The following is a 14,265-nucleotide window of genomic DNA, read 5'->3' on the forward strand; positions in this document are numbered from 1 at the left end:
TGAATGTTCGAAAGATGAGAGAAAGTTGAAAATCAATGAGGAAGCAGCGAAAGTAAATGGAATTTCTCTGGGTTCTTCTATGTTTTTCTTCTTTCTGCAGCAGAATGCTTAGAACAGTTAATTTAAAAAAGGAATTCTGATAAGTGTTTCAGTGGCACACTTACGAAACTTCCGAAAGTTCTAGAAATTTTTATTTTGCAACGAGAACTTTATTTTGTTGTGGAAAGTAAATATTTTGTTCCAAAATTAACTTTACACCCATCTGTTAGTGTCGATTCAAGAGATAATTTATACAGATAAGCTCAAGAAAACGAACGATAATTAAATTAATAATTCGGTGCAACAGCACACAACTTATTTTCATAAGTGTTATAGTTATTTAGAAGATTAAGCAGTTTTGCTTTTCTTTCTTTTTTTCAGGAGGAGAAATATTTAACGCTAAATTTTTCTTGCGTTAGGAGAAAAAAAAGAGAGAATTAATTTATGATTTAATCGCTTCTAATTCTGTGTATATTTTCATGTCAAAAAACGGTATCAAATCAGCAAATGGGAACAAAAAAAAAAAAAAAAAACGACACTTTAACAATTATATGACTTTTACAAATGATTCGTTAAATTCAGGCTGTTTAGCCAGAAATTAATGTAATTATAAGTAATAACATGCATTCAGGATTTTTTTTTCGACGAAAAGCGAAGTTATATAGAAGTATGATACCGATAAAAAATTTCAATAAAATCTAAAAGAAAAGAATAAAAATTATTCAATTAAAAAAAAAAAAAATTATTGTGAGCTTATAAGGTTAACTTTAACACTTTTTAAAACGAAACTGTGTGTTGTAAAGGGTTAAAATATACATTACTTTCACGACCAGACACTGGCTTTACGGATAACAAGGAAATTTATTACAAAACCCAAATAGTTTTATTATCATATTTTGTAAAACTTTCTCAAAAAGCATTTTTCAAAAATTTAAACTTTGATTCTCGCAATCTATAGCATAAACATACTAATATATTAATTTCAGAACATTCATAAACATACTTTGGCCCTTAATAGGTGAAAGGCCCAAGGGTGAAAAGAACCTAAACATACAATACAATTGGGTAGCTAGCTGTTAAGGGTCATAAAGACACTATACCGCTGTAGAAACTTTTCTGCACAAATTTTGCTTCACCTACATTTAGATAAAAATTCAATTCAGATAAGCTAAGAGCAAACCATGTCATTTCAAATACTGAAAAGCATTTTCAAAATATCAAATTGCAAACAAATCATAAGAGGACAGCCTCCCCACTGCATAATTCGAAATAATCCTGTCTTTAGTTGTTTATGTTTTGAGATTTTTTTCAGATTAAGAGTTCATTTAGATTTGCCAGAACTTACGTTTGAAAACTAAGCATTTACTGATTTATATTATTTATTTTATACAGTGGAATTCCCTGACTATAGTTTTAGTAACAGTAACGAATTTTCTGCGGATTTTCAACAAGCCAAGGCCCCGAAACAATAGTCTCTAACTTCGTTTCGTCCTTAAGGACAACCTTGATTACCTTCAATTTAAATTAAAGCGGTTTAAACTGTATATTTATTTAAATCATCTAGAAACAATTATTTAACGTACATTACACTGCATTTATTGTCACTCTAAAATATTATATTTACAAATCATTAACTTATAGAATACTATAAAGTCTAAAAATATTAAAAAATAATTGACTAGCAAAAGCATTAGTAAAAGTAAAAATATTAGAAAAATAACGGGCTAGCAGAAGCATGAATAAAATAAACTTAACACATAAAGAGATAAATTAAAAAAAGCAAGCGATAAAATTAGAATAACAATTCTTAGAACAACAGCGTTGTTGGAAACGCAGAGCTATAAGCGATAAGCAGAGAGCTCGCCGCACTTAACTATACTCAATACTCAGTTGTTGGATTTTTTAGAGATTAGTTTTGGTTTTTGTTTATTCTAACCCGTCACGAGATTTTCTATATTATAGTGAAAGATTATTATTAACCCGATACGGGTAATTTAATGTCGTTACTGTATTTGTGGTGTGAAAGAAATGTTTTTTTTTTTAATAAAATAAAGAACTGTTTCTTAATATAGTTTGATACGTAACAATACTTACAAAATCATTAACTTAAGTAAAAATAAAAGGAACATAGTCTCGAATATAACAGACTTTTCATGGCTTCAGATTTGAAGGACAAAGAACATTCTTTCTTTTGATAAATTTAGGGAATTCAGTTGACAATGCTGAACATGGGACACCACCATGAAAATTACCCAATTCTCGTTTGAATAGCCACAATATTTACGAACTAATAAATACTACTTATTAATGTTTCGTAGAAAAAAAATTATAAATGTCAGTAATATTCACCAAAAAATTCTGTATAATGTCGTTTCATCAAAGATTTCTGCTCCAAAAATGTTCGTAAAAAAATAACTTTTAAACTTGAATACCAAAATTGATAAAATTATTGATTTATTATCAAGAAAAGATTATTCAAAATACATTAAACTGCGTTTTGTTTTTCACCGCAACACTTAGAATATCATTAACTTAAAAAGTAAAAAAAAAAAATAAATAAACAAAACGCAGTCTCGAATATAAACAAATTGGCTTTTCGTGGCTTCACGAAGCTCAAGAGGGAAGGAAAAAAGGCCAAAGGAGTCAGAAGGAAAAAAAAAGGCCTTTTCTAACCTCCATAACACAAGTCGGGCACTTTTTCTGCAGAAATTGAAGGGCAGAAAAGGGCATTCTCTCCCTGAAGTTAACCTTTCCCTCAGCAACCAAATGAGGGACAGGAAAGGGAAGACCAGATGTTTTTAACCCTTCGTAACTTTCCTTTTATCTTGCTTTGGTTGTTTTCGAACATTTTTTTTCCTTCCATCCATGAAACGGCTGTTGCCATTTAATCCCAGCCTCTCGTCATGGAAACAGGTTCTTCAGAACATGAAGAGCGAGAGCTAGCTTAGAGGTCATTTCAAGGGCGAAAAGATGCGAAAAGTTTTGATATAAATTTCTAGATCGTCTTTTGATGATTCTGGACATAGGTTATTTATATCATCTGGTTGAAAAATAAGAAGAAGAAGAAAAAAAATGTCAGTACACTGTATGAGGTCAATAACTGATGTAAGAAGTATTAAGTCGCCCAATGTATATTAAAGTTATAAAAAGGAAACATAAATTGCATGAACCTTCAATGAAAAAGTGAGAGAAAAAAAATTATCAGTTGTGGGAAAAAATAAACTAAAGTAGCTGAAAAATAAATTAAATTGACCACGCTGAACATGGAAACCACATTGGAAATTGCCAAATATTGTTAGAATGGGACAAAACTTAAAACTAATAAACACTCTTTTTTAAAGTTTAATTTTTGAGGTGAATATTAATGTTCATAAGTTATTTTTCACTTAAACATTCAACATATATAATTTCTGGAAGTAAATAATTTTTGACATACAAATTATAATTCATATCTTTATGAAATTTTTCACATAAACATTCAACACATATAATTTCAGGAAATAAATAATTTTTGAAGTGGATATAAAATTCATAAGTTTTTTTTTAATATAAAATTCATAAATAAATAATTTTTGAGATGAATATAGAATTTGTATGTTTATGGAATTTTCTACTTAAATATCGAACATACATAATTTTTGGAAGTAAATAATTATTGAGATGGATATTAGAATTCATAAATGTATGTAATTTTATATTTAAATTTTAAACATACATTGTTACTACAAAAAGTATTTTTGAGTTTCCTTTTAAGATTTTCAATCAGGATACTTTTTGCAGTAATGATTTTTATATTCAATGTTAACGAGAAAAATTCTATAAATTTATCAATTCAATAAATTTATCAATTTCATAAATTTATCAATATCAAAACTTATCGTGTGTGAAACATCATTTCAATGGGAATTTATGTCGTTCCATTTGAGCAAGACATAACATGTAATGGGAATTTATGGGTTGCCGCTTAAGACTTTCAATCAGGATACTTTTTAAAGTAATGATATTTATATTCAATGCTTAGAGGAAAATTCAATAAATTTGTCAATTCAATAAATTTATAAATTCAATAAATTTATAAATTCAATAAATTTATAAATTCAATAAATTTATAAATTCAATAAGTTTATCAATTCAATAAATTTATAAATATTAAGACTTATCATGTGTGAAACATCATTTCAACGTGAATTTATTTCTAGGTTGCCATTTAAGACTTTCAATCAGGATACTTTTTAAAGTATTGATAAATTTGTTCAATGTTTAAAATTAAGAGGAAAACTCCATAAATTATTCTAATCAATTTATCAATATTAGTTCCATAAATATATGAAAAGCAATATCCATCATCAGTTAAACATGATTTCAAAAAGTATTTGAGAAGTAATGATTAATGTGTTCAATATTAAAGGGAAAAATTTCCTAAATGTTTAAGAACTTTAACATTCGTCCCAAACAATTTGCTAAGAAATTACTGTTTAGAATTATATTAGCAATATGAACGGAAAATAAATCTTTCTAATTAGCATTTTAATTATTTTTTTTAAATTCAATTTTATTCTATGATTTTACTTTTCAATTGTGTGATTGTCTTCATTATTTTCATTCATGTATAAACTGATATTCGTCTGTTTTTGAGAAAATGGAATGGAATTTTTAAAATATTTTTAAAAATTCAAGTTATTTTTGACACAAAAAAAATAAAAAAAAATTTCCTACCAAAAATAGTAATATAAGAAAGAGTTAATATTTTTAAAAAAAATGCAGCAACGAGAAATCTCAAACCTTAGCATGACTATAACACAATCATAAAAAAAATTGATTATTAGAAAATTATTCGGATGTGCTTAATTTTTTTTGGAAATCAAAAATTTCAAAAACACGCTATCATGCACAATATTAATACACCTCGCCATTTATTCAAATATGTAATCATAAAATAATGTTTAATTTCTGGTTCGTTAAACAGATTTGTTGAAAGGTTTTAAAAAAATGCAATAAAAACCTTTATCTTTAAGGCACGTCTACGATTTGATTAAGTGATTTTTTGTTCATTGTGCAAATTTGCTGCAACCTTAATAAGGTGTTAAATTGAACCAAATTTCGTTCACGTTGAAAATAATATACTATAAATTTGCAGTAGCTTTAATAAGGTAATATATTAAATCCTATTCTTGCTCAAATTTAATACGCCCTTAATTAGGTTTTAAAATGAACAGTAATATCATGTAAATGTGCTGCAGCCTCAAGAAGGAAATATTTTGAACAATATGTCTGTACAAACTGATCCGTAACAGCGTGTGAATTTGATGCAATCTGAATAAGGTGTTAAATTGAGTCGTATGACCGTTCAAATTGATAAACAATATCGTTTAAATTTAATGTCACCTTAATTAGGCTTTAAATTGAACCATATTCCCGTTCAAGTTCTATAATATAACGTAGATTTGCTGTAACCTTAATTAGGCTTTTAATTTGAACCATATTTCCGTTCAAGTTCTATAATATAACGTAGATGTGCTGCAACCTTAATTAGGCTTTAAATTGTACCATATTTCCGTTCAAGTTCTATAACATAACGCAGATTTGCTGTAACCTTAATTAGGCTTTTAATTTGAACCATATTTCCGTTCAAGTTCTATAATATAACGTAGATTTGCTGTAACCTTAATTAGGTTTTAAATTGAACCATATTCCGTTCAAGTTCTATAATATAACGCAGATTTGCTGTAACCTTAATTAGGCTTTAAATTGAACCATATTTCAGTTCAAGTTCTATAATATAACGTAGATTTGCTGTAACCTTAATTAGGCTTTTAATTTGAACCATATTTCCGTTCAAGTTCTATAATATAACGTAGATGTGCTGCAACCTTAATTAGGCTTTAAATTGAATCATATTTCCGTTCAAGTTCTATAATATAACGCAGATTTGCTGCAACCTTAATTAGGATTTAAATTGAACCATAATTCCGTTCAAGTTCTAGAATATAACGTAGATTTGCTGCAACCTTAATTAGGCTTTAAATGGAACCATATTTCAGTTCAAGTTCTATAATATACAGTAGATTTGTTTCAGCCTTAATAAGGTAATATATTGAACCATATGCCTAATTGAATTGATCCATGATATATCGTATAAATTTGTTGCGACGTAAATTTTCAGTAAAACCATATTTCTACTCAAGTTGAACCATAATATCGCGTGAATTTGCTGCAATCTCAATAATGTGCTAAACTGTACCATATATCCTTTCAAATTAAACCCTAATATTGTGCAATTAATCTGCTAGCATTACTACATTAATTTACATTACACTTAGCTACATTAATTTGTCAATTAATGTAGCTAAACTTGGTAAGGTTGCTGGAAATTCGCTCATGATATTGTGGTTGTAATGCATGCTCAAAATTTTTAACGCTATAGACATGAAATATTAAAACTATTCCAAACAGAAGCAGAGGAAATTCTGTAAATAAATAAAAATACACGGAAGGAAATAATTTATTAATAATAACAGTCATTCTAAGTAGATAATTGCTTTATTCCAGTTTTGAACTGAAGTTTAATTTAGTCTTTGGCTGACACGAACCTGCGACCACAGAAAAAAAAAACGATATTCAGGTAAACGAGTTTTTTTCTTCTTCTGTAATTAGGACGTAAAAATGAAAACAAATTGCAGAATGATGGGATTTAATAACGTTACAACTAATTGCACTCAATGACGTGGAATTACTATTTGTCATAATAACCATGGAATTTCACTTAGAAATACAAAAAAAAAAAAAAAAAAAAAAAAAAATAGCAACGTAAACGTCTAACTAGATCATTATGTTTTTTGTTTTCTATTATTTTTCCCGTTCCCTTAATTTCTTCTTTAAAACTTAATTTAGGCTTAGTTTTCTAAAAACTGTAGTATTATCGTTTGCGAAAGCTGTGTTTACAACTGAACGAAAATTAAAGTTTTATTCTATTTTAACTTAGAAACACAATTCTAATATTAATTTGCAATCCCAAATTCTATAACAAGTCGTATAATTAATTTTATTTTATTTCATTTCATAACCGTCGTTGAACAGCCGACCCAATTTTCGGGTTTACGCCTACTAATGTTCAACTCCGTAGCCTTGTAATTTTGAACCTAATCCAGAAGACAAGAGAACTCCCGGATTAAATATTGAGAGAAAATTGCGACTTTTTGATGGAACTAACCCGCATTTGCGTTACATGGAGAGGAAGACCACGAAAATCTCCCATGGCTAGCCTGACGGCAAAAGGGACTCTTCCTACCATTGAGGATATTTCGCGTCAGCACTGTGGTCGATACAAAGTCGATCGGAATCGTATCGACCAGCCATAGCTAGGATTCGAACCCGATTCACCTCATTTGGAAGGCGAACGCTCTATCCCTTGAGCCATCGAGGTTCCGTATAAATAATTTTCAATTTCAACGAAACTATAGGCTAATTTTATTTTTCAATTAGTCTATGGGCTAATTGAAAAATGAAGCTGCTTGCAAACGTCGACGAATGCCTCAGGAAAATTGGACACATCATCACTATTTTCTAATCAGAATAATATTTTTTATGGTAATTACAATCAGTCTACACGTTTTTAAGTTAGCTAAGAAATATTCGAAGGAATTACTCAATCAGATTGAAATACTTAGGCTCATAGTAATAAACCTTAATAAGACTATTCATAATAAGTCTTCACCGAGCTACGCTCATTGAAATCTGCCTCAAATAAATCAGGCTATATAAACAATAAATTATTAGCGTAAACGCATGTAGACTCATTGACATATGCCTGAAAATGTTAGGCCATTTAGACAATACTGAAGACTTTTCTAATCAGCCTGGCTCATTAGAAAATGACGGTGACTGTTTACAAGTGGACAGATTATTTAATTAGCTTTCAAAATATGTACAAAAAGCTCGTTTTAAGAAGTTTTTAAGAAAACTCGCTTTAAAAGAAGGAAAACATCTTAAATGGTTATATTTAGGGTAGACTAAAATTATTTTTTAAATGTCATACATCTATATTATTCGATGATATAAAGCAGAAGTTCTTGCTTAAGCTAAAAAAAATAAATAAATAAAAAAACATTAAATTATACTTACTTATTGAAATTTAAATTAGATATTACCAGAATACTCAAACATTTATTATTGTTATCAAACATTATATTACATTTATAAAGAAAATTCGTACTAAAACCAATTTAATAGAAAATTCCTTGCTTTATTATGCAAAGAAAAGTTTCTTTTCTAAAAAGAATGAAGTCATAGTTCAGGGCTGGCTAGAACTTTTTCCAAGAATCCTTGAGGGTTTTGCCACACATTTCCTAAAATTTTTGTATAATTTTTTTTTCCGGATGATTTCTATGTTTGGAAAGGAAAATTGGCAATCTGAGAAAACTTTTGCAACCGGGGAAAATTCAAAAACGAAATTTCATGAAAGAGTTTAGTATTCTAGAAATACGAGAACTTTTTAAACGAGTCGCATTTTTCATTTTTGAGGAGGATTAAAAAATATACTGTTGAAACTTGATCGAGTTGATAACTTAGGAAAATGAAATTCAGTCATTTTTTTTAATAATATCTCTTATTTTGTTATATGCTAGATAACATATCGATAAATATAATTAAATTTTGATAACATGGCTTAAAAAGTTTATTTTGCAGAAAGAAATACAATTCGTTAAATGAATTTAGTAACTGTTCAATTTCAATTAAAAAAACAAACTTATATATTTCTGTTAGCGATGATCTATGCTAATTATTCATTATAAATAATTTCTGAAACTATCAAAGCGCACGTACGCATCAAAGCACAAAGCATATACGCATACAATTAGAAAACATAACTTAATGTAACATGTTTAAATTTATTTTGTTTTACCATTTTTAATGTTTACGTAAAATTACGGAACTTCATACTACAATAATAAATGCGTAAAAGCGATAATAAATTACAAATAGCTTCCCTATTTAGTTGACTCACTAAAAATTATTGTTATTATTTATTTATTTATTTTTTTTGCCAACCAATTAATGAAGTTAATTATTTTGAATAGATTTAGAAAAAAATAAATATCCTTGAGCTTAGTTAAAAAAATTCGTTTTAAAATTTGTAAGGTAAAAAAAAAAGAAAGCAAATTACTGAAAAATTAACTGTATATAAAACGACAGTTAATGTTTTAGTGCTAATTAAAATATAAATAAAATCAATACCGTCTATGACTGATATCTTACTTTGTATTTTGTTTTATATTTTAACAAATAAATATATTGTAAATAAATTGATTTTATTTTAGGGACTTGCTGAATTGTTCTTAAAGTTTAGTTATCATGTTTTAAACTGATGATAAAATCACTTTTAATTTTTTCCTGGTTTCTCCTGCTTCTTAAACGAATAATACTCATGATTACCGATGCACTGCTATTTCACCAAGTATTTTATGAAGTTTCTTTTCGCCTTTCTTTTAGCAGAGCTCTTCTATAGCAACATTTTTATGAAAATAGTTTTTTTGTTTGCTTACCGAGTAATATCGAGCCTAGAAAATACCGAGTAATTATCTAGACTGCTGTAACGAATCAAGCTACATAAATAACTGTTCTGTTTCATATAAAAAAAACTTTTATTCACAAACAACACAAACAGTAACAAATATGAAGTAACCGTATATAACGGGATAGTTAAAATATTATAAAACAAACTAGAAAAACTCCTATCGTTGTTATATGAAAACTCAAATTCCAAAACAAAACTAATACCTAAAAAAAACTAACAACTCTGTTGTTCTATAAAATGTCTTCTAATTTTATCGTCTGCTTTTATTTTATTGTTTATCTCTATATGTGTTTAGTTTATTTTATTCATGCTTTTGCCAACCCGTTATTTTTTAATATTTTTAGACTTTATACTGCCTACAGAAGAGAATCTAACAATTTGAAAGCAATTAAGACAATCTTTCCACAATTGACGCAGTTTTTTTTTGTGGTTTTTTCACGAAAGTGCAGATTTGTAATATACCTCCTTTTATCATTCGTCGTTTCAATTATTGCAATATTTCAATCAGGCGCCCCTCATATCTGGGGGTCTCATAAGTATTGCAAACAATTTCTTGTGTACTTTTTTTCTTTTTAGAATTGTTTATTACAATTATGAGTTAATAATTATTTATTGAAATAGATATGAGCTCAAATTTACTAATACATCGTTATTTACTCATAAATAATTTAAAAATACTTCATTACTAAGCAACAGGTAAAGTTTGTTTAAACTAGGGGGTTAAACTAGTTTGTTAAACCCTGACAATTCCGTGCCTTGAATCTCCGTATTTCTAGAACAGGCCATGATTTTAATTAGCAGTAGTCAAGTTAAAATAATAAATCAGTTATTACTTCTGAAACTCAACTAAATTTTTGTTTTCAATTACATAACAATATTTGTGTCATCGTTTTGTGTTTTCAATGACAATACAATTTTCAATGTTCCTAATGAAATGTAAAAAAAAAACCTATTTTAGTGTGTCTTCTGAGCGTATTTTAGTGCAATTTATTTATTTTACATATATTTTGCTATTTTTACTACCGTCAGAAAAAAAAAAGAAGATATGTTTCGTTATGCGATGTTTGCTTTAAAAGTATGCAGTTAAAAAATAAATAAATAAATATATGAGATTAAATAACAGGAAAACTTCGTTATTTTATATTTTTAATTGCAGCTTTTTTTTTTTTTAAAAAAAAAGAAAAAGATCTTCACTGACTAATATCTTGTCACTTTTAAGACTACGAAAATGGTGAAAAAAATCAATTATTATCATTGAGTCAATAAAAAAGATAAATTTCGTTACTTATAATGAGTTGTGTATTATTTTCGATGCGTTACAACATTTTATTTACGCAACACTTTAATAAAAACAATGAATCAGTTATTTAATTAAAATGAAAACTTCATCATTTTAGACTTTCAATGACATTTGTAGGTCAACCGATTACACAAGAGCTCAATGACACTTAGAGGTCGTTTTCAACCCTTTCTTTTTTTCCTGTAAAAAAGTAGGGAACCCCAAACCTTCAGTTCAGGGCGGTTTTTTCACATACAATTTAACCTTTCCTGTTTTATGTGATTTTTTTTATTATTTTTTTATTTTTTAACCCTTCATTCAAATAACTCCCTCAAATACCGTGATTCACTGCCTTTTCATTTTCATGATCATGGTTCCCTGTTTTTTCTTTCTTTTTTATTTTCAAACACCCATTTTCGTTTTTTCTTTTCTTTTTGAATTCATTTTAAGTTGGGTGTTCACCTCTATCTGAAACGTTACTGGCACATGTTGCTGAACTTACTGGTTCATTTACATTTTTATGGTCACCCAGATAATTTACTTTTTATTCCTGATTTATAAATCAGGAATAAATCAGGAATAAAAAGCAAAATAGCGAGGGAGTTTTAAGCCTTGGCTGCCATTAATTTTTATTACTGTATATTTGACTTAAAAGAAAGTTATATTTTATTGCATTCATAAAAGAGTTGAATTAAGTATTTTATCTATAGCGTTTAAGTAATTTTATAGCCATCATTATTTTAATTATGAATAGCAACAAGATATTTTTACTGTAAAAGGCTGTAGCCACATAGTTTAAAGAAAATTTTTCGCATTTTTTAATGCATGTAATAAAAGTAATTTTTGAATTTCGCACAGCTTATAATTGTTCTTGCATCCCATTAATGGCGAATATTTTAATGTTTCATTGCTATTATTTTAAATATTTTACGTCTATAATCCTTTTATGATGTTTTTTTTAAGAATTAAAATACAAAAACAAGGAACAATGCAATTAAAAGACTTCGTGAATTTGTTGATCACGAAATATGTTTTCAATTAACGTAGTTTTTCTTTCTTATTATTTTTACTCTTCAAGTTAAATTAATAATAACGTATTACTTATCATATTTGTAATTATAAACTGATTAATAAGAGATAATTCACTAATTATCTTACAAATAAAATTTATGTAAAATTTAATTTTTTACTCAAACCAGAAAAAGAATTTCACACATTTTTTTAGAGAAAATGAGTAATTTCTTAAAAATATATACGTATGAGTAATTTTCTTGATACACTAATTATGTGAAAGCAATATAATTTGCAAAATGAAGTATATATTTTCTGGTTTAGTTGATTTTTCACAAAAATTTGTGATAGCAAATAAGTTTTTAATAACGAAAAAATAAAAAACTGATAAAGTAAATTTTAGATGCTATACATAGTTCGAATTTTTTTTACATCTAAATTTACTTAGGAAAGAAAAACAGAAGAATTTTTTTTTTTTATTATGATTAAAAATTCTTTTAACTTTAATGTCCCGAAAGCAACAATTTCTGAAATCGATAAACCTTTAAAAACAACATTATATACGCATACCTTTTCTCTGAAAACGAGAATAATTTCATAAAATTATCACCTTAAAAAAAAAAAATAGAATAATAATGATACAACCTTGAAATTCCAGCCGTAAGTTTTCTTATGCTAATGAAAAGAAGTTTCAAAAGTTTGTTTTGGTAGAATGAAAAAAAGAAAGGTAGAACGTAAATTCCCTCTCAAGGACGTGCCGAAATAGCTCAGTTGGGAGAGCGTTAGACTGAAGATCTAAAGGTCCCTGGTTCGATCCCGGGTTTCGGCAAGGCTCTCATCCTCGGTAGTATAGTGGTCAGTATCCCCGCCTGTCACGCGGGAGACCGGGGTTCGATTCCCCGCCGGGGAGGCACATTTTTTAAAATTTAATAATAATAATTTTCAAATTAAATTATTCATTTTTATCTTTCTCTTTTACGCAACTTATATTTTGAGAAATAGATGTATAATTAGATACTAGATAACACTTTTAAATAACTACATTTTACCAGAAAAAGAATAGGTATTGTATTGATAATTTTCAAATCTGGCAAGTTTTTGCCTTCATTAGAGATTACGTAAGATATCCCTGAAAAGAGGAGTATTAAAAAAAAGTACAATTTAATTACGTTCAATTAAATTGTACTTTTTTAAAAAGTACAATTTAATTACGTTAATACAATTTAATTACGTTTAATTACGTAATTAAATTGTACTTTTATTACGTAATTAATACAATTTATACAATTACGTTAATACAATTTACTTACTTATTAACGTAATACTTATTAACGTAACTAATACTTACGTAAATACAATTTAATTACGTAATTAAATTGTAGTTTTTTCAAAACTACAATTTAATTACGTTAATACAATTTAATTACGTAATTAAATTGTACTTTTATTACGTAATTAATACAATTTATACAATTACGTTAATACAATTTACTTACTTATTAACGTAATACTTATTAACGTAACTAATACTTACGTTAATACAATTTAATTACGTTTAATTACGTAATTAAATTGTACTTTTTTACAAAGTACAATTTAATTACGACAAATAAAAAGACTGGAAACGTAATGTAAGGTAAACTAACTAATGTGTTAGGTAAACTAACTTTAAGTAAAGCAAGTGTAAATTATTCTACATAAAAAAATTTATTATTTCCAAGAAAATAATCGTTTTTTTTTCTCTCATAAATGCTAAGAATATTACAACTGTAATAACCCAAAATTTAATTTCTTATAAATTTCCTTATTTTCATAAAAAATATTTTATTTGGAACCAAATATTTAATAGTTTACGTTTCAACATAAAAATTGGAAATGAATTTAAAGTTTTGGTGTCTTAAATCGTAAAATGTTATGTCCCTTTTGGATAGACATCTGGGGCCGTAAACCCCATGCATACTTTTATGAAATCCATTTATTCTTGATTGTAAATCAGATTGCTTAATTGTATAGGCGAATTTCGAGGGGGAAAAAAAAGCTATTTCCTTACCATCAAAATAAAGGCGATGATCTAGTATTTTATACTATATATTTAAAAAAATAAATATCTAAAATGAGGCAATTGAATTAACAATATCATATAATTATATTTAACAAGAAAATAATTTTTAAAAGAATAAATTGATTTTCGAACTATAGAGACAGATATGATCCCCATATACATTTCTCTCATACGGCGACAATGAGAGTACTCATTTCTTTTTCGCATTGGCAACAAAGAACTGAAATATCAAGCGAACGAGCTGTCATTAGTATGAAACCGTTAATGTGTACACTTCTGAAAGGAAATTCTTTTCTAGAG

General features: G+C 27.3%; 2 non-coding genes across 2 annotated transcripts; both read left to right on the top strand.

Moving 5' to 3' along the window:
- Positions 1-12,659: 12,659 nt before the first annotated feature.
- On the top strand, positions 12,660-12,732 carry TRNAF-GAA (transfer RNA phenylalanine (anticodon GAA)). Its single transcript has one exon. It is a non-coding gene; the product is annotated as a tRNA-Phe (tRNA).
- A 9-nt stretch (positions 12,733-12,741) lies between these two features.
- On the top strand, positions 12,742-12,813 carry TRNAD-GUC (transfer RNA aspartic acid (anticodon GUC)). Its single transcript has one exon. It is a non-coding gene; the product is annotated as a tRNA-Asp (tRNA).
- Positions 12,814-14,265: the final 1,452 nt, after the last annotated feature.

This window comes from Parasteatoda tepidariorum, chromosome 1, assembly GCF_982258835.1.
Source record: "Parasteatoda tepidariorum strain Cologne lab strain chromosome 1, Ptep-v5.0, whole genome shotgun sequence".
Classification (NCBI taxonomy): Eukaryota; Metazoa; Arthropoda; class Arachnida; order Araneae; family Theridiidae; genus Parasteatoda; species Parasteatoda tepidariorum.